This window comes from Macaca nemestrina, chromosome 9, assembly GCF_043159975.1.
Source record: "Macaca nemestrina isolate mMacNem1 chromosome 9, mMacNem.hap1, whole genome shotgun sequence".
Taxonomy (NCBI): domain Eukaryota; kingdom Metazoa; phylum Chordata; class Mammalia; order Primates; family Cercopithecidae; genus Macaca; species Macaca nemestrina.
In genome coordinates, this window is record NC_092133.1 from 112,568,629 (window position 1) to 112,591,996 (window position 23,368).

Sequence of the window (23,368 nt, forward strand, 5' to 3'; positions counted from 1 at the left end):
TCACTGAGTCATTAATGCAGATACAGAATTAGAGATTTTGCCTTAGTTGAGAAGTAAATTTCATAACTAAAATTAGAACTACAAACAGTTGCATGTAGTAGCCCCTCTAATTTTCAAACTTATTTTTAAGTATTTATGTTTTTATAGGAGCTACATAGGATAGTGATGCATTTGTTATGCTCCAATTAACCTTTTAACAAAACAACTAAAGAGAAAACACCTGACAATCTCATGAGGACAAATTTATAAAACTGTAATCCAGTGTATACATACAAACCAAAAATTTTGGCAAACACCACAATGCACTTAATTGTTTTCATTAAATTACATTTTTAGTAAAGTTATTATTACCAGTTGAGAAGAGAGAAAAAACAAGTAACATGCACAATTAAAGCTCAACTATTATGTGCCATGCACTATGTTTAGTGCGTTTACATATTAACTCATTGAATTCTGAAAATGGCAATATTGTTTTATTAAGTCCATGTTATATATGAAAAAACTAAGGTCAGAGAGATTAAGCAACTTGTAAAAGATTGTACCTAGGATTAAAAAGGGTAAAAGGAAATGATAAGTCAAAAATGATTCTGAATTTGCTAGTGCTTGGATGTGCCAGCAAGGAGGAGAAGGCAATTTGGAAGGGGCGGTCTTTGCAGGGCTCATAGAAAGAGAGGGGCTTGTGGCCATGGACAAGCTTAATGCAAGAGCAGGCAACCAACAGAGTTGTTTATGGTCGGTTAGAAACACAGATTGGCAGAAAGACCAATAAATTTTACCTTTTTGTTTAAGAATATCAAGTTAGTAGATAAGAAATTATACAAATGTTCAGCCTGTCAACGAAATTAAATTGTACTAAATCTCAGTCTTAAAGACACAGACTGTATCTATATTCTTAATAATCAACATTTTTTATGAGTAGTCTTATTTAGAAATCATACTTTTCTCTTTCAGAATTTTTGCCCTAAAGGAAAACCACTAAATGCCTCTTGGTGGACTCTGCTATCAGTGAGCTCACTAGCCTGTATCAGCTTAATTCTTATCTTTCGTATGTGTTTGTCCCATTCCTTTTTCTTTTGACAAATCTGTTCAGTTCCTTTGTCCAATAGGTTGTGCTTTCTATTTCTACACCACTGCCAGTCTATGACCCAGTGTTTCTCTCCCTATCTGCAATGACACATTCCCTTCCTTTTTCACTGAAGCTTGTCAAAAGCAATTTCTCCCATCATCTACACAATACCTAAAATTCCACCTCCTGTGAAAAGTTTCCCTACGCTAAAGAAAAAAATGTATTTTCTGCTAGACTATTCTGGCAGATAGAAGGGCTTAGTACCTAAGAAGCCCAAAATGCACTTACCACTTTATCAGTATAATCCTTGATTTATGCTACTTGTTTAGTTGCTTGCAGATCCTTCTATATGTCTACACTAATGTTGTATGTTTTAGGCATCTGGTGAACAGATACCTACTTAACTTCATTTTTACAGTTAATACCTTGCAACAATGTCATGCAAATGAGGTGCAGAACTAATGCTTCTAATGCTGATTTTCCATATAACCTAAGTATACAATCAATCTTGTGATTTTGGATTAAGATAAATGAAAATCATTTTGTCCATAGATTCTACGGCATTTAAAAATTTCTAAATATATGAGTCTTTAACAATTGTCTGTTTGCCAGACAAGCAATTGCAGGGTAAGTCAGCTGGCTTTAAATAGGGCCTCTCTCTCTCAGTTAGTTATATTTCCAGGATGCAGGAGAGTTTTACCACTTTCGCTAGATGAAGAGCAATACTCCCGCTTAAATCTTCAGCCAGATGCTTTCTGGTATCTGTTGGTATTCTTTACACATCCAGGAGAAACTTTCTGAAAAGGTTATTACACTTTGGACTGAAACCAAGGAAATAAAAAACTAAGCCAATGAGTCCACAGAATTGGCTGTTCTTATAACAGTCTTACAAGACTGCTTACAAGCAGTCTTAAAGAGGTGTATTTTACCAATTTTGAAACAAATTCTACAAGTGACATCATAATTTAAAAATTAGTATTCTCTTCTTATCTAGTTTTTAAAAGTTAGTTCTCTATTATATGTGTAAAAAAGAGAGGAAAATAAGACATTTTGTAAAAGTGGGACATACTTTCACTAAATCTGCAAAGAAATAAGGAATGTTGTAAATATTTCTCCCTATCCTTTTTACAATTGTGCTCCTGAAAAAATGTTTTAGTCTATATTGGGTGGTTTAAACATAATGAATTCTGGTTGAGATTGTGAAATGGAATTACAAATTTTCAAAAAATAATCTTATACCGACACATTCAAGTTTGCAAGAATGCTTATGAACTTAAGCAATTACCTACACAACCCCAGTTATTCCACAGTTTATTAGAATAAAAGGTAACTGTCACATGAAATGATGTAAAAAATTTGGTTTTAGTTGGACTGTGGAGTAAATAAAATAAGCAAAACTTTAGCAAGAAAGAGACCTAGAAAAACAGCCTAGGTTAGGGTGTCAATTTTAGTTCTTTCCTGCTTTCTCTTGCGGGCATTTAGTGCTATAAATTTCTCTCCTAACACTGCTTTAGCTGTGTCCCAGAGATTCTGCTACGGTGTGTCTTTGTTCTCATTGGTTTCAAAGAACTTATTTATTTCTGCCTTAATTTAATTATTTACCCAGTAGTCATTCAGGAGCAGGTTGTTCAGTTTCCATGCAGTTGTGAGGTTTTGAGTGAGTTTCTTAATCCTGAGTTCTAATTTGATTGCACTGTGGTCTGAGAGACTGTTATAACTTCCGTTCTTTTGCATTTGCAGAGGAGTGTTTTACTTCTAATTATGTGGTTGATTTTAGAATAAGTGCATCACAAAACAACTAGAGAAGCAAGAGCAAACAAATTCAAAAGCTGGCAGAAGACAAGAAAGAACTAAGATCACAACAGAAATGAAAAAGATAGAGACATGAAAAACCTTTTAAAATATCAATGAATCTAGGAGCTGGTTTTTTGAAAAGATTAACAAAATAGATAGACCACTAGCCAGACTAATAAAGAGAGAAGAATCAAAAAGACATAATAAAAAACGATAAAGGGGATATCACCACTGATCCCACAGAAATACAAACTACCGTCAGAAAAAACTATAAACACCTCTATGCAAATAAACTAGAAAATCTAGAAAAAAATGAATAAATTGCTGGACACATATACCCTCCCAAGACCAAACCAGGAAGATGTCAAATCCCTGAATAGACTAATAACAAGTTCTAAAACTGAGGCAGTAATTAATAGCCTACCAATCAATAAAAGCCCAGGACCAGACAGATTTACAGCTGAATTCCATCAGTGGTACAAAAAGGAGCTGCTGCCATTCCTTCTGAAACCATCTCAAACAACAGAAAAAGAGGGACTCCTCCCTAACTCATCTTATGAGGCCAGCATCATCCTGATACCAAAACCTGGCAGATACACAACAGAAAAAGAGAATTTCAGGCCAATATCCCTGATGAACATTGAGGCAAAAATCCTCAATAAAATACTGGCAAACTGAATCCAGCAGCACATCAAAAAGCTTATCCACCACTATTAGGTCGACTTCATACCTGGATGCAAGGCTGGTTCAACATATGCAAATCAATCAACATAATCCATCACATAAACAGAACCAATGACAAAAACGACATGATTATCTCAATAGATGCGGAAAAGGCCTTCGATAAAATTCAATACTCCTTTATGTCAAAAACTCTCCACAAACTAGGTATTGATGGAATGTATCTCAAAATAATAAGAGTCATTTATGACAAACCCACAGCCAATATCATGCTGAATGGGCAAAAGATAGAAGCATTCCCTTTGAAAACTGGCACAAGACAAGGATACCCTCTCTCACCACTCCTATTCAACATAGTATTGGAAGTCTGGCTTGGGCAATCAGCCAAGAGAAAGAAATAAAAGGTATTCAAATAGGAACAGAGGAAGTCAAATTGTCTCTGTTTGCAGATGACATGATTGCATATTTAGAAAACCTCATCATCTCAACCCCAAATCTCCTTAAGCTGATGAGCAACTTCAGCGAAGTCTCAGGATACAAAATCAAAGTGCAAAAATCACAAGCATTCCTATACACTAATAATAGCCAAATCATGAATGAACTCCCATTCACAATTGCTATGAAGAGAATAAAGTACCTAGGAATACAACCTACAAGGAATGTGAAGGACCTCTTCAAGGAGAACTAAAAACCACTGCTCAAGGAAATAACAGAGGACACAAACAAATGGAAGAACATTCCATGCTCATGGATAGGAAGAATCAATATCATGAAAATGGCCATACTGCCCAAAGTAATTTACAGATTCAACGTTATCCCCATCAAGCTACCATTGACTTCCTTCACAGAATTAGAAAAAACCACTTTAAATTTCATATGGAACCAAAAAAGAGCCCATCTAGCCAAGACAATCCTAAGCAAAAAAAACAAAGCTGAAGGCATCACACTACCTGACTTCAAACTATACTACAAGATTACAGTAACCAAAACAGCACGGTACTGGTATTAAAATAGATATATAGACCAGTGGAACAGAACAGAGGCCTTAGAAATAACACTACACATCTACAGCCATCTGATCTTCAACAAACCCGACAAAGACAAGCAATGGGGAAAGGATTCCCTATTTAATAAATGGTTTTGGGAAAACTGGCTAGCCATATGCAGAAAGCTGAAACTGGACCCCTTTCTACACCTCATACAAAAATTAACTCAAGATGGATTAAACACTTAAACATAAGACCTAAAACCATAAAAAACTCTAGAAGAAAAACTACGCAATACCATTCAGGACATAGACATGAGCAAAGACTTCATGAACAAAACACCAAAAGCAATGGCAACAAAAGCCAAAATTGACAAATGAATCTAATTAAACTAAAGAGCCTCTGCACAGCAAAACACACTATCATCAGAATGAACAGGCAACCTAGAGAATGAGAGAAAATTTTTGCAATCTATCCATCTGACAATAGGCTAATATCCAGAATCTACAAAGAATTTAAACAAATTTACAAGAAAAAAAAACTCCATCAAAAAGTGGGCAAAGGATATGAACAGATACTTCTCAAAAGAAGACATTTATGCAGCCTACAAACATATGAAAAAGAAAACTCATCATCACTGGTCACTGGAGAAACGCAAATCAAAGCCACAATGAGGTATCATCTCATGCTAGTTAGAATGGCAATCATTAAAAAGTCAGGAAACAACAGATGCTAGAGAGGATGTACAGAACTAGGAATGCTTTTACACTGTTGGTGGGAGTGTAAATTAGTTCAACCATAGTGGAAGACAGTGTGGCGATTCCTCAAGGATCTAGAACTAGAAATACCATTTGACCCAGCAATCCCATTATTGAGTATATACCCAAAGGATTATAAATCATTCTACTATAAAGACACATGCACATTTATGTTTACTGCAGCACTGTTCACAATAGCAAAAACTTGGAACCAACCCAAATGTTCATCAATGATAGACTGGATAAAGAAAATGTGGCACATGTACATTGTGGAATACTATGCAGCCATAAAAAGGATGAGTTCATGTCCTTTGCACGGACATGGATGAAGTTGGAAGCCATCATTGTCAGCAAGCTAACACAGGAACAGAAAACCAAACACCACATGTTCTCACTCATAAGTGGGAGGTGAACAATGAGAACACACGGATACAGCGAGGGGAACATCACACACCGGGGCCTGCTGAGGTGTGGGAGGCTAGGTGGGGGATAGCATTAGGAGAAATACCTAACGTAGATGACAGGTTGATGGGTGCAACAAACCACCATGACACATGTATACCTATGCAACAAACCTGCAGGTTCTGCACATGCACCCCAGAACTTAAATTTAAAAATAGAGCCTAGGTGTAATAGAAACACCTTCCACTTTAAATAGGTGCATATTAAGTAGTTATCAAATAAAACTAGTAAACTGACAGATCTGTGTAAAAACCACAATGTTTTGGGTTTATACATTTCTAAATTTTAATTTCCAAAATCTTTAAAAAAATAAAGTTTATAAACACTATAAAGGCAAGAAACAATTACCACTTTAGAAATACTAGGAAAGAATAATTACTAAATAATAAAGTACTGTACTGAATATAAAGCATCAGGCTTTATGGGTAAAGAAACACTTTTCTGGGTTAAGCCCAGCACATAGCAGGTAATCCAGACATACAATTTTGTAATACCAATTGTTTTTACTTCTCAAACTGTATATTACATATTGACTTGGTAAAGTCTATTGGAAGTTTGACCACCTTTGACACTTCTATAAGAAAATTTTAACAAGCTCCTTTTTTTCCCTCTCCAATGTTTTGGTAAATTACTAAATAACATACATGCACACACAACTGCTTTCAAATTAGGTTAATTTTCCACAATTTTTTTAATGTCCGTAAGTCATCATTTAAAAAATAATTCCCATTTTGGCTAATCTGGGAAAAGGAATTAATAACCAAAGAAACAAGAAATTTCTGCTTCCTGTTAATTCTCATCTGCAGAACAGGCTAGAAAATTTGTGAGACTCAGTGCAAAATAAAAATTCAGGGCCTCTTGTGTGAAACTGATTAAGAATTTCAAGATGGCAGTAGCAGAACATTAAAAAAGCTGAGCCTTGTGTGACTGTACAGGTTGCACACCCATGAAGCCAGCCTGCTCTTTTCTCCGTGACCTTGACTTTGGTTCACACCATGACCCAGTCCAGTCTCCTGTCAAACACTTATTTCCTCTGAAGTCATCCATCTCTGCCTTCTCTATCTTAGCCACCACATGGCTTACATTCATGCTCTAATCATGCTACTATCTTCAGATTGAAAAAAATAAAAAGGAGAGATGCAGTTTGAACAAGACAAAAGGCAAGATCCAACCCACAGTTTAATGCAGTATCTCCCAATGATCTTTGAATTATTTTAATTGTAACTTAATCTTTACAAGAAAAGAATAGGATATATAAAATGCATACAAAGATGAACTTGCTAGAAAACTGTGTAAGCGATTATTATGTGAAAATAAGCAGTGTTTAAAGTACAACTAAACATGTATTTTTTTTTCAGTAAAGGTGAAAACAAATTCCCTCAAGTAGAAGGTATGTATTTTGCTTCTAACCAGAGTATCCAAGTCAGTTAACATATTTTTTAAATGATTTCAAAGCTACAAAGTTGGTAACTTTTTCAGTAAATGAATACTTGCATAGACAAATGCTACATACAGGCAGGTAAAGAATGTACAAAGCAGGTAAGCAGAGGCTTACATTAATTATTAACAAAAAACTATTCATTTATTCTTTCTAAAACAAGAAAAAGAATCACTGTAATAGAGCACAGACTTTAAGAGTTAAAAAAATGGCTACAGAAAAGGGTACACAGCAATCAGAGAAGCAAGGATTATACTGATATATAATCTTCAACTCTAATTGCAATCATAAATTTGTTGCTTCAAGTACATTGTCCCTGCTCTTAAAAAGAATGTGTTCTACTATTTTTTAAATTTCCAAAAGGATAATAAACTGAATCTTTATAACTTTGTGAAAATTTAATATACTAAATATAGACTAGTCTATTCACAGTCAACATGTACATAGTTTACTCCTTAAAGACTATGTGAATTTCCAGCAGCAATCTGCCTTTCACATTTTCTGCATCTGTTTTAAAATGTTATTTTTATTATTTCAGAAATAAAATATGACTTCTGCAGACTTAACAGTTTACCATATAATCAGCATTATCAATGTGTTTTTATTTAAGGCAAAAGTATAAGAGATGTTAAGAAGTACCTAGTTTTAAACTATTTCTTGGAAATGTTTACAATCAATTTATAAAAGGAAAGCTGAATATATAATATACATAATATACTAGTAATCACTCTTTAATATCCACAATATTGGGCATCTTTTAAAACAGGCAGTGTAAACCAAAATCTGTAAGAATGTTGATTCTATTATTTTGTCCAAGCTAGCAGATAATTAGGATGAAGACTCTTACGTTTAAAAATGAACTTTTTACATACTAGTCTCATCTCTTTAAAGATCATTATTCCATCTAAGAATTGAATATGCTGACACTCTATAATTCTTTAGTTTTGTCAAATGTTTTAAGCTGCCAGAAAACTGAGTATTAGATAACCCATCATTACACACATGTACACAAGATTCTGATTACAAGAGGAGAATGTAGGGTAAGTGTTTAATACAGGTAAGAATTTGAAAAATTTTTACCAAGTCCTCATACTACAACAATAACTATTAATAACAATAACTATATTAACTATAAAGGTTACTGTTTATTAAGTATCAGGTTGTATACTCAGTTCTTTACATTCTAATCCTTACAACAATTCTGAAACTTAGTATTACTATTTCTATTTTACACAGAAAGAAATAAAATCATCCTCCAAAATCCAGCTTTTCATTTCTGTTTACCTAAGGTTACACAGTTAGTAGAATAATAAAACCAATATTTGAATTTAAGCGGTTTAATTCCAAAGCCTGCACCTTTTCTATGGTAAGCCTCTCCTACATTATATTTACTATATATATATAACATTATTATATTTGTACTGAATTTCTTTCCAAATAATTTATTGGGATTTCTGACAGCTAATAACAAACAGAGCCCCAAAAGAGTGTATTAAGAAAAATTGCAGAATGCTTTTTCCAAGTTTGGCTTTATACATCCAATTCTCCTTGCTCCCAAGTTTGATCTGCAAGAAGCTTCCTCTGGCAGAAAAAAGATAAAGTGAGATGGCAGTTGTGGCACTTCTGGTGTCAAATCAAGCATTTCATGAGTCAGGAAAGTTTAATCTCCAACAGACTCAGGACTGAGCATTTTATCCTCGCTTCATTATAAACCAAAGTCTTCATAAAAGGTCACTAAACAGCAATCATGAAGAAACAGTAATAAAGTTCCAATTAAAAACACACACACACACACACACAGCAATTGTTTCAAAGCTGGAAGAAACTTCAGCAGTCACTAGTAGTTCAATACTTATTTCACAGGTGAGAAAACTGAAAGCCAGAGAAGTAAACCACTGTCCAGGGTCCCGCCAGTGATAAATTAGAATTTTTCTTAATGCTTAATCAGGGCCTGTGTCCACTCAGTCAGGCTTCCTTTCAAACTAAACTCATCATTTCAAGAATGCTTTCTCCTCCCACACATACAGATCTTCTTCTTGATCATCAATTTTTTTTTTTTTCTAGGAAGGATCGTTATTCTTTAGCCACTTGAGATAATACTCTGGAGTAATCTTAGACAAACATTTATTTTACATCTTCTTTATCATTTAATCAGGAGGCAAATCCTACAGCTAACAAAACCCTTACATTTATACTTTCTTTTCTGTTCTTACTGGATGGTAACCATACCATCTCCAACCGACACTTTTCCTACGTCCTCCTCGTTGGCCTTTCTTCCTATCTGGTTTTTCATCTTTCCTGTTCAACAACAACAACAACAACAACAACAACAACAACAACAACAACAAAATCCTGACTTTTGGTTGCCTTCTGAAAGCTGAAACTTTCATCTGGCATTCAAGGCACTGCCCTACCTAGGTACAAACTCCCTCTCCAGGTTTTAGGGTTTCTTCTTCTTCTTGTATTTTCTCTAACCTCGATTCTGGCTTTAGTCATTCTTGAAAGAAACCTGTCCTCCATTTTTTTTTTGTCTCTGTGCAATTAACCAAGCTTTATTATTATTTTAAAATAACATCGCCAATGCCCATTATGGCTGGAGTTATATCTGTAAGACTGCACCAAACTGTATTCTAAAGGCATTTGGTTAAAAATATATCAGAAAAATTACCATATAAAAACCTAAAAACCTAGCACGATGCTAAAATTGCAGTAAAATTGATGGGATAACAAAGTAGTGTAGTCTCTTCTGCCGTAACACTTATTTTGAAAATGCAAATTTGTTTCAATGCAGTTGGTTTATTAGAGAACTATGTGAGCATAAAGAGAATTTCACCTCTGCTTATGCATGATTTTATCTGTGAGAAACACTAAGTGAACAGAGAAAATTGCTGCCAGCTTAACTAAGTCACATAAGAATAAACAAAAAGCACACCTGCACACATCTCAAGTTACCAGCCACTTCAGTTCACTGTGTTTCTGTTATGAGCCACACCCACCACATGCAATGTTACAACTTTCCTTCAGATTTCAGATAATCCTCCTTCCACCACTTCACAATAACTTGGAGATCACAATCCCATACCTACTTCTACAAGTAAACATCAGCATTTGTGCAAGGTAAAGTGTCACATGTAGAATAGTGGTTATGTATTTCTTAACCATTTAACATATGTAAAACTGTGCTGCACTTATTAGTTTTCTTTTTAAAAATATGTCACTGACGAAATTACTGTGGGCTGTACTCCAACCCCATTTTCCTCACAAGCCCTGTGATTTTTATTGCCCAATCTAATTCTGGGTAATTAGCTAAAGGAAACAATTTAGGCAAATGCAAGAAGTTATATGCACAAATATATCATCTACCATATTATTAATAACAGTAAAACAAAACAGCTGGGACAAAACAATTTATGAATAATGATACATCAGTAAGATGGTCTATTATTAGTCATTTTAAAAGGCTATAATGAAACATGAAGAAATGTATGTCATAATTGAGGAACAAAATTTGTATTATGACTCTAAATCAGTTATGCATACAGTCAAGACAAAATTCATATGAAATTTGAAAATAATTATTTGGTAGTTTTATGTATTTAAAAATTAAAAAGAAGTTACTTTAACAAAAGCTATGATAGTAGGCTGAATTAGTATTTGTGCCATGCTTTTTGAAGATATAAACTTATAAAATATAAAACAAGGATCCTGAAGAGTTCAGTCTCTGTACTGCCTTTGCAACTCTTCTGGAAATTTAAATTATTTTATAAGTTTTTCTGTAAAAAGTTCCTATTGTACTAAATGACTACTTTTAATGATAAAATATTCTTTTAAAAAGTATCCACGTCGTAGCATACTCAAATAGTAATCATATTTAAATTCAAATAACATTTATTTTTTGAGTATTCCATACTTAAAAAAATAGAATAAATGGTCAAAGCTAAGGATCTCTGCAAAAAAGAAAGTTCTACATATATAATGATATCAATGTATACAGTCATATTTCTAATACCTTTGGCTCCATGCATGTCATTGACTGGAATATTTGAATGCTTATTCAATGATCCTGGGAGCTCTCAAAAATCCCTGAACTATGTTAAAATTTTGTGGTGGCTATTTTTAAATTCCACTCATTTATTAATTCATCAGTAATAACCAAGTGTATAATATGGGCCAAACACTATATTTCTATGTGCTGAGGATATACCAGTGAACAAAGGAAACAAAAAGCCTTTATATTCTAGTAGAAGGCGGCAAAAAATAAATGAAAAATGTAGGTAAAATATATGGGATGGTAGATGGTAATAGGTCTTCAAGAAAAGAAACATAAAGCAGGAAGGAGAATTGGTGTGAAGTAGGGGAAATCTGCAATTTTAGATCAAGTGGCTAAAGAAAGCTTCGTTAAATTGACATTTGAGTAAAAATCTCAAGTAATGAGAGAATGATCCCTGTAGATATACAGGGAAAGAGTATTACAAAGAACCGCCAGTGCAAAGGCTCTAAAGCAAGAACTTGCCTGGAATGTTCTAAGAACAGCAAAGAAGCCAGTGTGGATGACTAGAGCAAAGTGGCTGTGAGCAGGCAGGAGTGGTTGGCAGTGGCTGTCTGGGAATGACAACCCAGAGTACAGAGCCTGGTAGGCTATTTTAAGAACTTTAGTTTTTATTCTGGTTGAGATGAAAAGTCAATGTAGGATTTTCATCAAAAGAGTGACATAATATCGCTTATATTTAAATATAACTACTTTACCTGCTATATTAAGAATGGACTGAAGTAAGTCAACAGAAGAAACAGGAAGACCAATTACAGGAGGCTTTTTGCATCAATACAGGTGAGAGATGAAGGTGATTTAGATCACGGTTGTAGGAGTAGAGATGGTGAGCAATAACTGAATCTCAGAAATATTTTTGGGACAGAAACAAGATAATATTTTGGTAACAGAAATGTGAAGAATTATCATATGTGGAATGAAAGGAGGACGGGAATCCTTGGTGATACCAAGGCTGATAAAAAGACAGCAGATGGGAAAAACTGCCGGAGGTAGTTTTGGTGGGGGGAAGATGAGAAATTCAGTTTACTATAACACATTCTAAGAAGACTAAAGGGGCCGGGCACGTTGGCTCACACCTGTAATCCCAGCACTTTGGGAGGCTGTGGCAGGCAGATCACCTGAGGTCAGGAGTTCAAAACCAGCATGGACAACATGGTGAAACCCCATTTCTACTAAAATTACAAAAATTAGCCGAGTGTGCTGGCACATGCCTGTAATCTCCACTACATGGGAGGCTGAGGCAGGAGAATCACTTGAACCCAGGAAGAGGAGGTTGCAGTGAGCCAAGATCGTGCCACTGTACTCACTCCAGCCTGAGCAAAACTGTTTCCACAGAGCAAAACTCCCTAACAAAAAAAAAAAAAAAAAAAGACTAAAGGACTTCTGATCATTAGCAAATGGATGATCATATAAAGCCATGGTACTATATGAAGTCACTAAGGGAGTGAATGTGCAGTTTTAAAGTCCCCAAAATTCTGAATGTTGGAGCATTCCCAATTTAGAGATGGGAGAGGCAAGAAGAAATCAGCAAGAGATTGAAAAAGCAGCAGCCAGAGGGGTGGGAGAAAAAAACCAGGAGAGTGTAATATCGTACCTAAAAGGCCAAACAAGGAGTGTTAAACACCATGCCTGGTCAAATAAGAGAAAGACTGAGATGATCATCTGATTGGCAGCATGGTAGTCATTACGAAGTGCAATTCTGGTGAAATGGCAGGGGTTATAGGAACTGAATTCAGACAGCACAGGCAACAACATACTTCAGAGATACTGGCTGTAAATGAAAGACATGGGATAGTAACTAAAGGAGGAACTGGGAGTAAGATTTTTTTTCAAGATGGGGAAAAAACCCAACATTATTTGTATGTTGGTAAAAAAGATCCAGTAGTGAGGAAAAATGATGCAGAGAGAGAAGGCAGAATTGCCCCAATTTTTTGAGACTCACTAATTCCCCCATTAAAAATAATTTCAATATTTATCCAAAATTTAGAACCATAGTATCTCATACAATAATATTAATAAAATATAATACAAAGAAGCCAATATGTATAATGGCTCTAAAAATAAGTATAAATGTTGAACAAACCAATGAATAATATAATTTTTAACAGCTGCCCTTCCCAACACGTTAACAGGTCCACATGTTTTCTTTTGCCTTACTTGCCTTAAGTAAGTGGTGTCTTCTAAAACCAAGATTATATTTTAATATTTTTCACTTGCTCTGATTTCTGGTTGCTGTGTAACATATTCACAAAAAACAAAATCTACTTTCACATTCACATAGTTCTTTGAAATAGATTACTAAGTCCACATTTTGTTCTTATACTTTCAAATCTAGACTTTAGAAAGCTAAACTATTAGCTGAATATCCAGTAGAGAAAAAAAGCTTTCTTATTCAGTCAACTTTGCTAAAATTATATAAATATACTCCCAACTTAAAAAATAATATCTATCCACAAGCATTGTATCTGCTTGTAGAATAACACATGCATCCAGGAAAAACTGTACTTTAAACCATGGATTGGGGTTTTAAAAAACGGCCAGTCAGTAAACACCATAGGCTTTGAGGGCCACATAAAATCTCTGTTGCATATTCTCCTTTTTTACAATCCTAATCCCTTACAATCCTTTTAGAAATTTAACAATTTTAAAATGTAAAAACAATTCTTAGGTCATAGGCCATACAAAAACAGTTTGAGGGCTGGATTTGGCCCATGGTCTATAAATTGTTGACTCCTGCTTTAAACGATTGTGTAAAAGATTAAATATGATCCAGGTGAGTCAAATTTCAGGACTGAAGGTGGACACACTGAAAATTATTTATATTCTGCAGAAAGTAATATATATGCCTGTCAAAAAATAGGAAGGAATTTCTACTTGAAATAGCATATTTGAAACATTCTGTATCTAAAAAGCAATTGAGCTGTCCTTTTACTGAAAGCCACTGTATTGATAAAACAGCCACTATCTCTGGTTACATAATCAACCCAACTGATACACTTTTCGGGATTATCTCTTAAATACTGTATCAGTAAATACTGAAATAAAGGGAAAGCAGTTAACTTGTTTTAATTTCCCCTCTTTAATTTACTGCATTTAAAAAAAAAATAACCCCAAGACGAAGCTTCTGGGGAGGCTGAGGCAAAGAATTGCTTGAACCCAGGAGGCGGAGGTTGCAGTGAGCCGAGATCGCACCACTGCACTCCAGCCTGGGCGACAGAGCAAGACTCCATTTCTACAAAATAATAATAATAATAATAATAATAATAATAATAATCAATAAAAGTTTTAAGTTAGGAGAGCTCAAGCTATTTTATTAACTTCTTCTGGACTGTTACATACTCATAAAGACAATGGATCCTTCCTCCAGAAAAAGAAATATATCCAAACTTTTGCTTTAATTTCAGAGAGATCCAGACTCCCTGAAGCCTATCCATGGATCCTGAGCGAAGATACTCTTAAAAGCACAAAAACTTCAGTCCTTCAGGTAATTTCACATCAGGTTTCTAAAAAGATAAAAACCTACATAGCTATCACATGGTGGTGAGTAAAGTAAAATTATATTTATAGATAATCTAAACATCAAGACAATAATACATGCTTTTATGACTGGTGGATTTTTCAGTAATTCAAAGCTTCTTTAATGAAGTTTTTCTCTCTCTCCTCACATCAACTTGTGATTTCTGCTACAGTCTGGCCAGTTTCTCACTCTGCCAATATATGCTGTATTTTTTTCTGCATCAATTCTCATGAGATGTTACCCTTGCCTGCAGTGTTCTTGCTGTACATGTTCAAATCCTACCTATTTGTCAGGACCCAAATTAAATTCTACCACTTCCATCATTTCTTTTTTGATACTGTAGCCCATAGTTTATTTTCGTGGGATTCACTGCTTTTATAAACACTACTAAAACAGCGAGTCATACAGTAATTTGTGTTATCACACTGTTTTTGTATGTTCTGAGTATCTCCACAATGGTGCCAGTAACAAAAGGTAGGAATACTTCTCACTATCATCTTAGGCTATAGCACTATTATACATGACATATTTCATAAGTAATTATTAAATAAATGAATTAACTTAAATGGCTTCTGAAAATACTGATTTGGTTGCTCAATGTAAACCTGAATTAGAGGCAAAAATTTAAAAGAAAAAACAACTCAATGTATATTTACAGTGTTGTACAACAACAAAAAACTTCAGTGGAATGAAATTGAGCATTTAATTTTTAAAACTGTATTATCTGTTAAGTGACAATGCCCAAAGCTAGAGAAAACTCTATAAACTGAAGTACATGATCATGATTACTTAGCTGTTCCTCTCCACCCCATGGACATGATGGGATAAGAATAAACTGCCTTGATTTTAGTGCCAGTTTTGTGGTCTAAATATAGCACTGAATCATAACTGGCTGGCATAAAAGTCTATTTAATGTTCCAGTAGGTCTTAGGCATTTGTTTCATTCAGTGCTAGACTTATTAGTTATTTTCATATAAAATTTTCCAAGAGTGTAACTAGTCCCAGGCAGCACTGAAAAGTGGTGAAGTCCCTCCTTTACAGCTCCTACATCACTCTTTTGGCATCACGTTGCTTTAAAATCAGGTGTGTTCAACCTGCTCTCTGATGCTGAGGGTTCCCCCTGTGGCACGCTGCCTAGGTTTGTGCTCAGGTCAGACCTCATCCCTAGTTTTCTTTTCTTTCCCCTGCCCAAATCTCATGAATATTTACTTCAGTCCATTAAAGTCTTACTAAATAAGTAGGTTATTTCCTATAAACAAACTCATTTTAAGGTGTGTTTATTGTGCTAATTAAAGGAAAGACTATAATGTTGGAAAAACAATGTTTTTAAGTTTGAAGGCATTTCACCAATGCCTTTCATATCATCAACCTAGGAAGTGCTACTCTTCTTGCATAAAGTTAGCACCAGTTTAGAGGAATTATATTCTATAAATAAAAAGAAAAAAAAAAGCATGAGGTGTGACAAAACCACTCCTAACACATTTAGGAAAAGTATCTCGTGAGATTCAGAGGTGAAGAGCAGTGAGAATAGACAAGATTTGCAGTTATCCATATGTAGAACTATTTGTTAGCACACTGTTGTTAATGAAGGTAAAGTTATTCATAAATTCAGTTAATAAAACAGTTAGTTGTATAAAGCAGATCTGTGCAATGTTTCACAGGTGACTTAACTGTATCAGAAACTGAATTCGTTAATCCCCTCTATTACTAAAGCATGAGCAACAATCCACTTCCTCTCTAGTATTTGGACTTTATGACGGGCACTGCCATTAACCCCTGCCCAACTCAGGACCCAGGAGTTATCTCTGGTGTATCTGATTCTTCATCCCCTCATCCAATTAATCCCCACATCCTATAAGTTCTAACTTGTAAATATCTCACTATATGCCCACTTCTCTTCATCCTCATTGTCACCACACTAGTCAAGCCCCAGTATCTCTTTCCTAGATTTACTGTGAAGTTTACTAAATTTACACCCTTCCATCCTTCATGATGCAGATTCAGCAATCTCAGAAAAATGCAAATCTGTGGTACATGCATACGACGGAACATTACACAGCTATGTGAACGATTAGCAATCATAGTCAACAATATGGACAAATCTCATAATCACAATGCTTCTTTCACCCAAGTGAATACACATTGTATGCCCCATTTATATAAAGTATAATGTAGGCAATACCCTCCATATACAGCGAGAAGTCAGGCAAGATGTCTCCTTGGTGGGCAAGAGACAGGACTGACTGGAAGGAAAATGAAGGGGAACTTTTAGGATGCTGGTATTGTTATTTTTCTTCATCTGGGTGTTCATCACGAATTTTCACGTCTGTGAAAATTCATAAAGCAGTATGCTCACACTTCTAGATGTATTAGGCATTAAATAAAAAATTTTAGAAAAAATACAAATCTGATGGTCAATGTCTTCCCACTGTTCTCAAGCTAAAGCCTAATACTGACTTGCAAGATATTTCACCATACAGTGTCATCTTTCCCTCTCTCCATGTCTTTTATCTTGAATGTGTTTTGTTCTTCTTCTTCCTTTATGACCCTCACATCTGCTGTGCCCTCAGCTCAAAACACCACCTTGCCTTCTCATTTGGTTTAAATCTAATGTGCCTCAGATTCAGTTAAAATGTCATTTGTGCAACCTGAAATAGATTGTAGTTTTGTTTTCTGACCCCAGATTGGGTTCTCATCACCTCCATCTTCCCACCATCACTCCTCTTTAGCTGTGAGGGCAGGCAATGTGTTTTGTTTACCATTCTATTCTCACAGTTCTCTATAGATTTGATGACTGAATATATTTACTTATATCCTATACAAGGACATGGCAGGTAGCTGTGGCAGTTTCAAAGTCTAACTACTCCAGTATAAATGATTAGATTGCTGAGAGTGTTTGATATGCAAACTTAAAGGAAATAAAAGTTAAACATTAAATTGTTTATACACAAAAAGATATAAGCCATCCATATATCTCTCAAACACAGGGAGAAGTCACTTTTAATGGTTCTTAAATGTATTTGAAAGTTCTATTTTAAAAAATAATTTATGGCAATAAAACTCTTGAAACAAAATCATAAACTTTTAGTCACTGTCTACACACAGATGGATGTTGAATTATTTTTAATGTCATGAAAACCAAGAACCCAGTACTGTTTTAATGAATTGAGTGAGGTCAACTAATTGCTTCAGTTTCTTTTAATGAGAAGTCACAAAAATATTTAATATCTGTCTACCTCAACTTTTTTGAAAAAAACTATTTTACAAATATTTGCAAACATTCCTAAGAAGATTTTAAGCTTTTCTAAATTAAACATAAAATAATTGGATGAATACAAAGTAAAAATATAACTTTTTATTTGTTAGAATTACCCATGGAAAATAACACAGGTGGCCTATCAAGTGGCATTCATAAACTGTTCTTCCTGGATAAAAAAGCAAAATCTGGTCACTTTTTATAATGGCAGAAAAGCATAGAGTGATAATTACCTTGAGTGAAAATGTCCAAAGGAATAAAAACAAAACCAAAACTATAATGTTTCAGAAGCCAGTATCATTTTCTATAATGAGTTTTATACTATGCATTTTAGAATCTTTAAGCATAATTTAATTTAAATAAAAAATATAAATAGTACAGCTGGGCATGGTGGCTCATGCCTGACAGTCTCAGCTCTTTGGGAGACCAAGGTGGGAGGATCTCTTGAGCTCAGGAGTTTGAGACCAGCCTGGGCAACATGACGAACAAAAAACACAGAAAAATTAGCTCAGCATCTTGGTGCACACCTGTGGTTCCGGCTACTTGGGAGGCTGAGACAGGAGGATGGCTTGAGCCTCAGAGGTTGAGGTTCCAGTGAGCTGTGGTTGTGCCACTGCACTCTAGGCTGGGTGACAGAGTGAGACCTTGTCTCAAAAAAAAAGAAAAAAAAATATATGGATATATAATATCTATATAAAAGTATAGTAACATATTTTACATTTATATATATGTAGTGTTCCAAGTTGCCTTACTTTTTTTCTACTCCTTTCAGAAAATAATTGTCTTGTTTATCATCCTCTAAATTGCTTTTTATTCTAATATTCAATTTATGGCATAAATGCACTAGATTTTAAACTAGACAATTTTACTGGTTAGTACCAAGAAAAGAAAAAGAAAAATGGTATTTCCTTTAATTTGAGAAAAAGGTATTAGTTTTGCTAATTAATACAGAACTTGCTTACTTACCATTTCTAAAGTCCTACTATAACATTAAAAGCATCTTAAGATCAAAAAGACCTAAAAACGCCCTAATCACTGAAAAACAACATGAAGTGTACACAGGCTACTGGAGAATTTCTTTAACTAGGGTTCAGAACCAAAACTGTCCCAATAATGCCCAGTGTAATGTTTATTAAGGCAATTACCTACTTTTTTAATATTCTAGAAATACAAAAATAACATTATTCACCTATTTTCTTGAGTTTTAGTTTTGGAGACAGAATTTGAAAAGAGAAAAAGGGATTTAAATTATAATGGATAATTCGTTTTCTTTTTAATCTATCTTCAAGAACTTATCACATAGTCTCGTACTTTATTGGAAGGCCATTTTAATGTTAACTAGTAGAGTTCACTCAAAGGGCAGAACAGAAGAAACCATTAGCAAACTGACGCTCCCATTTAGGCTGGTATTTTCAAGTTTAATTAATTGAAGGTAAATGTATATTTCTTTTAAAAATCAGTATGAATTTTAAAGAAATAAACTTTTCACAAGTATTACTTTTCAAATGAATGAAGATAAGTTACTTAAATTCTTTAAACTTCAGTTTATCAGTAAAATGAACACATTAGACTAGATCACAGTGGTTGTTGACCAATTTTTTTGTTATGAAATCCTCTGAGAATATGGTGAAAATTATGGACATTCTCCCCAGTAAAAACACATGTATACAAAATATGACTGTAATTTTAGGGGATTCGCAGAATCTCTGAAATCCATCCAAGGATCCCCAGGTAAAAAGGGTACGAGATTATATTTCAGGTCTTTTGTAGCTTTAAATTATGTTTTCAGAAATAAGGCAAAAGCCTTTAAACAAAAGGAAGTCAGTCTTGAGAATAAAAGTGAAAACGCAGACACAACTCATTAGTTTACTCATTGCTGTTGAAGACATTAGCTAAGAAAGGCTGAACACCTTACTTATATATAGATGTGTTAATCTGACAAAATAATTCATACCTGAGACATTAGAGGTTAGGCAAAATCAGATTCTTACATAAACCCAGGATATTTCTAGACATGAAAATGTGTGACATTCACAGCTTTCAAATGACAGTAAATTGTCTTGCTCATCCCAACTCCACCATCACCACCAGCTCCAATTCCTTCCCTCTTGGAGTGAGGAAATAATATTATATACTGAAAGCTATATTTGAGACCTTTCAGGTGACTGTTTTGGGGGAGGGGCAATATTTTCAGATTCTGACATTTCTTATTTAAAAATAATTATTGGATCACACATACACACACAAAAACTTACCTGTAGTTCTTGTTCTCTGAAGGAAATGCAGTAATTGAAAACATCCCCACACTCTTGGGTACATTCTCCTAAGCGTGAATGGATTTGGAATGCGCCATAGCTTAACTTTGGAACTGCTAAATTATGCCACTCTGCATTGGCAGTTGGCATCCACCTGCCTACATAAATAATAATGTAAACCCGTCACCTAGAGTCATGCACTTTGTGAAGGAAAAGTATTCTCTGGAGGGAGAGGGAGGTGGTGCAATGACTATCTTTCGAGACAAATAGTCTCTTCTGTAGCGCTTAAGGAGGGCAGATCCACACTACTAAGGAGGTGATTGTATGCTTCAAAAATAGTACTAAAATTAATACATTAAAAATGTTAAAGAATGAAAATGGAAACATGTTCCTCTGTAAAAGAAGCTCTTAGGAGACCAACTGTTGAACTGGTCAGGATCCAATGGTCAACACCAGAGCAAAGAATTACAAGTACTTAAATACTTGTAACAAAGTAGGCCTAATCCTGGCATTCAGTAGCCTTGTATTTTGCGTTAATGCTTGACTACCAGAGATTTATGTGACAGATGCAATGGAAACCAATGGTAGGAAAATACCTTGAAATGGCCAAAACCCTGAAAACTGCTATGGTTACTGCCAAGGGAGAATTAGTTTTCAAGAGAAATGATAGCAGCAATGTGCTGTTAGATGATCTACATTTTATAAATTCAAGTAATCATTCAAATTATAAAATTTCGTAAACCTTACACGTTAATGTAATAATTTAGATTTAAAATGTTTAAATATGTATGGACTAAATCCTTGTCATTTGACGCCTCTTCTGTCTTAAACGTACTAGATCATTAGGAAGAAATGGGCTACAGATATTTTCTACTTTACAGGCTGATTTTTGGAGGGTTATTAAAATCCTGTGCAGAGGAAGTCATGCTCTATTTTCTAGTCCTCCAAGATCAGGCAGCCTGATGATGTCTTCTTCTCAAGTTAAACCAGAGAAGGTTGTCAGATAAAATACAGGACACCCAGTCAAATTTGAATTTCGAATAAGCAGTAACTTTTTTGGTAAAAGTTTGCCCCAAATATAGCATGGGACATAATTACACTAAGCCATTATTTGTTATTTACTTGAAATTCAAATTACACTGGACATCCTGTTTTGTTTTGTTTTTTTCCTTCTGCTAAATTTGGAAACTCTAAACAAGGGGAGTTCGCAGGGTCATCCAGTGGATTTTAGCATGTATGAGGCTAAAATGAGAATTCCACTCATTGTCTAGATCTGAACTGTGGAATATGGTAACTACTAGCCACGTGTGGCTATTGAGCACTTGAACTGTGGCTAGTCCAACATAAGATGTGCTATGAGTATAAAATACACAGACTTTGAATGCTGAGTATGAAAAAAATCTTATAAAACATTCTATTAATTTTATGTTGAAATAATATTTTTGTGTCTATTGGGTGAAATAAAATGTAATGAAAACTAATTTTGCCTCTATTTTCTTAAATGGCCATTAAGAACTTAAAATTACATATGCGGCTTCTATTTATGGCTCAAATTATCTTTGTACCATATAGTGCTGGTCCAGATGCCTCTAAAGGCTAGAATTTCTTTGTTGTCCCATTTCAAAAAAAATCAGTATTGGTAAACACATAAGACTGCTTCTCTCACCTCCCTCCAGCTATCAGAGTAGGTAAAGAGCATGATCATGCCAGGGGAACAAAATTTCTAGTAGGGACTAGCATGAAGTGGCTAGGAACACTTCAAAAACAAAAACAAAATGTGGCATACTGATACCCACGAAAGACAAATCAGAAACCTGATCTTTGACAAATCATTCTTACATGATTAAAAAAAGAAATAAACTCTAATATGGGTATGTGTATATGTACACATGAAAATCAAATCTTCTCCCAGATATTAGTTTCAATGGAAGAAGCCCTCAGTACCTTTTTTTTGGGTTTTCCCTCCTACACATGATCAAAATCATAGAACAATAGTTGATTTTGTCACCTACTATGAATTGAGATGGATAAGTTATTAATAAGAATTATTAGGAAACAATCTTATTTTTGATACTGTAGTTACAGAGGGCAAAATCTCATAGATCTCATAGGTCCCCATTTTATTTATACATCCTACAAAGAAGTATGTTTGGGGAGATTACAAGTATTTTAGTTAGAATAAATCTTTAGTTTGGTTAAGAAATAATAACCTGTTTAGTTATTTCTATAACCCACCTTACAATTTTCATTAGGTTGGAGATTTAATTCAAAGTGTTTTCTCAACTGGCTAAAAGAGATAACACATTTGTCCATTCTATGCTGTTATGAAGGCTAAGATATTTAGCATGCTCTTGCAAATAAAAATTCAAAAAACTGTATATATATATAGGTTATCTCTATACACCCAATAATCTATATTTCTTTTCTAATAAAACCTACATGATAATCTGTTTTGAAGATTTAAATCTTTTAAGTTTACCTGCAGTTATAATAACCAAGACTAGTTCTAACTCCTCAATCATTTACATACAAAAAAAGTAAATTGGTTCTCAAGGTTTTTCAAAAAGGTCCAGTTTGCATTTTTTCCTCATTCTAACAGCAAACACACAAGTATTTTTTCTCTTTAATATCTTTTATTATACAGATATAGGAAGAACAACAGTTTTGAAAAGACAAAAAAATTATCCTGCATCAGAGGCAGAGTTGCTAGACAAAAATCAGCAGATTACTCCCCAATTTAATGGTCCATAAGTTGTTCACATTTTGTAGAACTAAAGTCTTCAGCATCACTTTAAGAGCTTTAAGAAAAGATGAATGAAATGAAATGGACATATTTAATTTCTTCATCAGTACTTTAAGTCTTCATTGTTAATACTACAGAATACTGGGAATTACAATCTAAAATGTTTTACTAGACATTTAGTCTCTTGTTATTCAAAGTATTCTTGTCTAAGACTGACCTAATGCTAATATTAATGACATTTTTGAAATCAGCATGCTTTTGTTCTTCCCCATAGTCAATTAATGATATCCAAATGACATTTTAATTTAAGACTGGTCATTTTGAGAGACATCTATAGATTATATAAGTGAACAATAAGGTTTTC

At 34.3% G+C, this 23,368-nt stretch overlaps 1 protein-coding gene across 16 annotated transcripts in view; it reads right to left on the reverse strand.

Annotated features, from left to right (window-relative positions):
* Positions 1–23,368, reverse strand: part of LOC105479938 (zinc finger E-box binding homeobox 1) — a 184,925-nt gene that overhangs the window by 96,155 nt on the left and 65,402 nt on the right. The gene's annotated exons all lie outside the window — the stretch shown is intronic.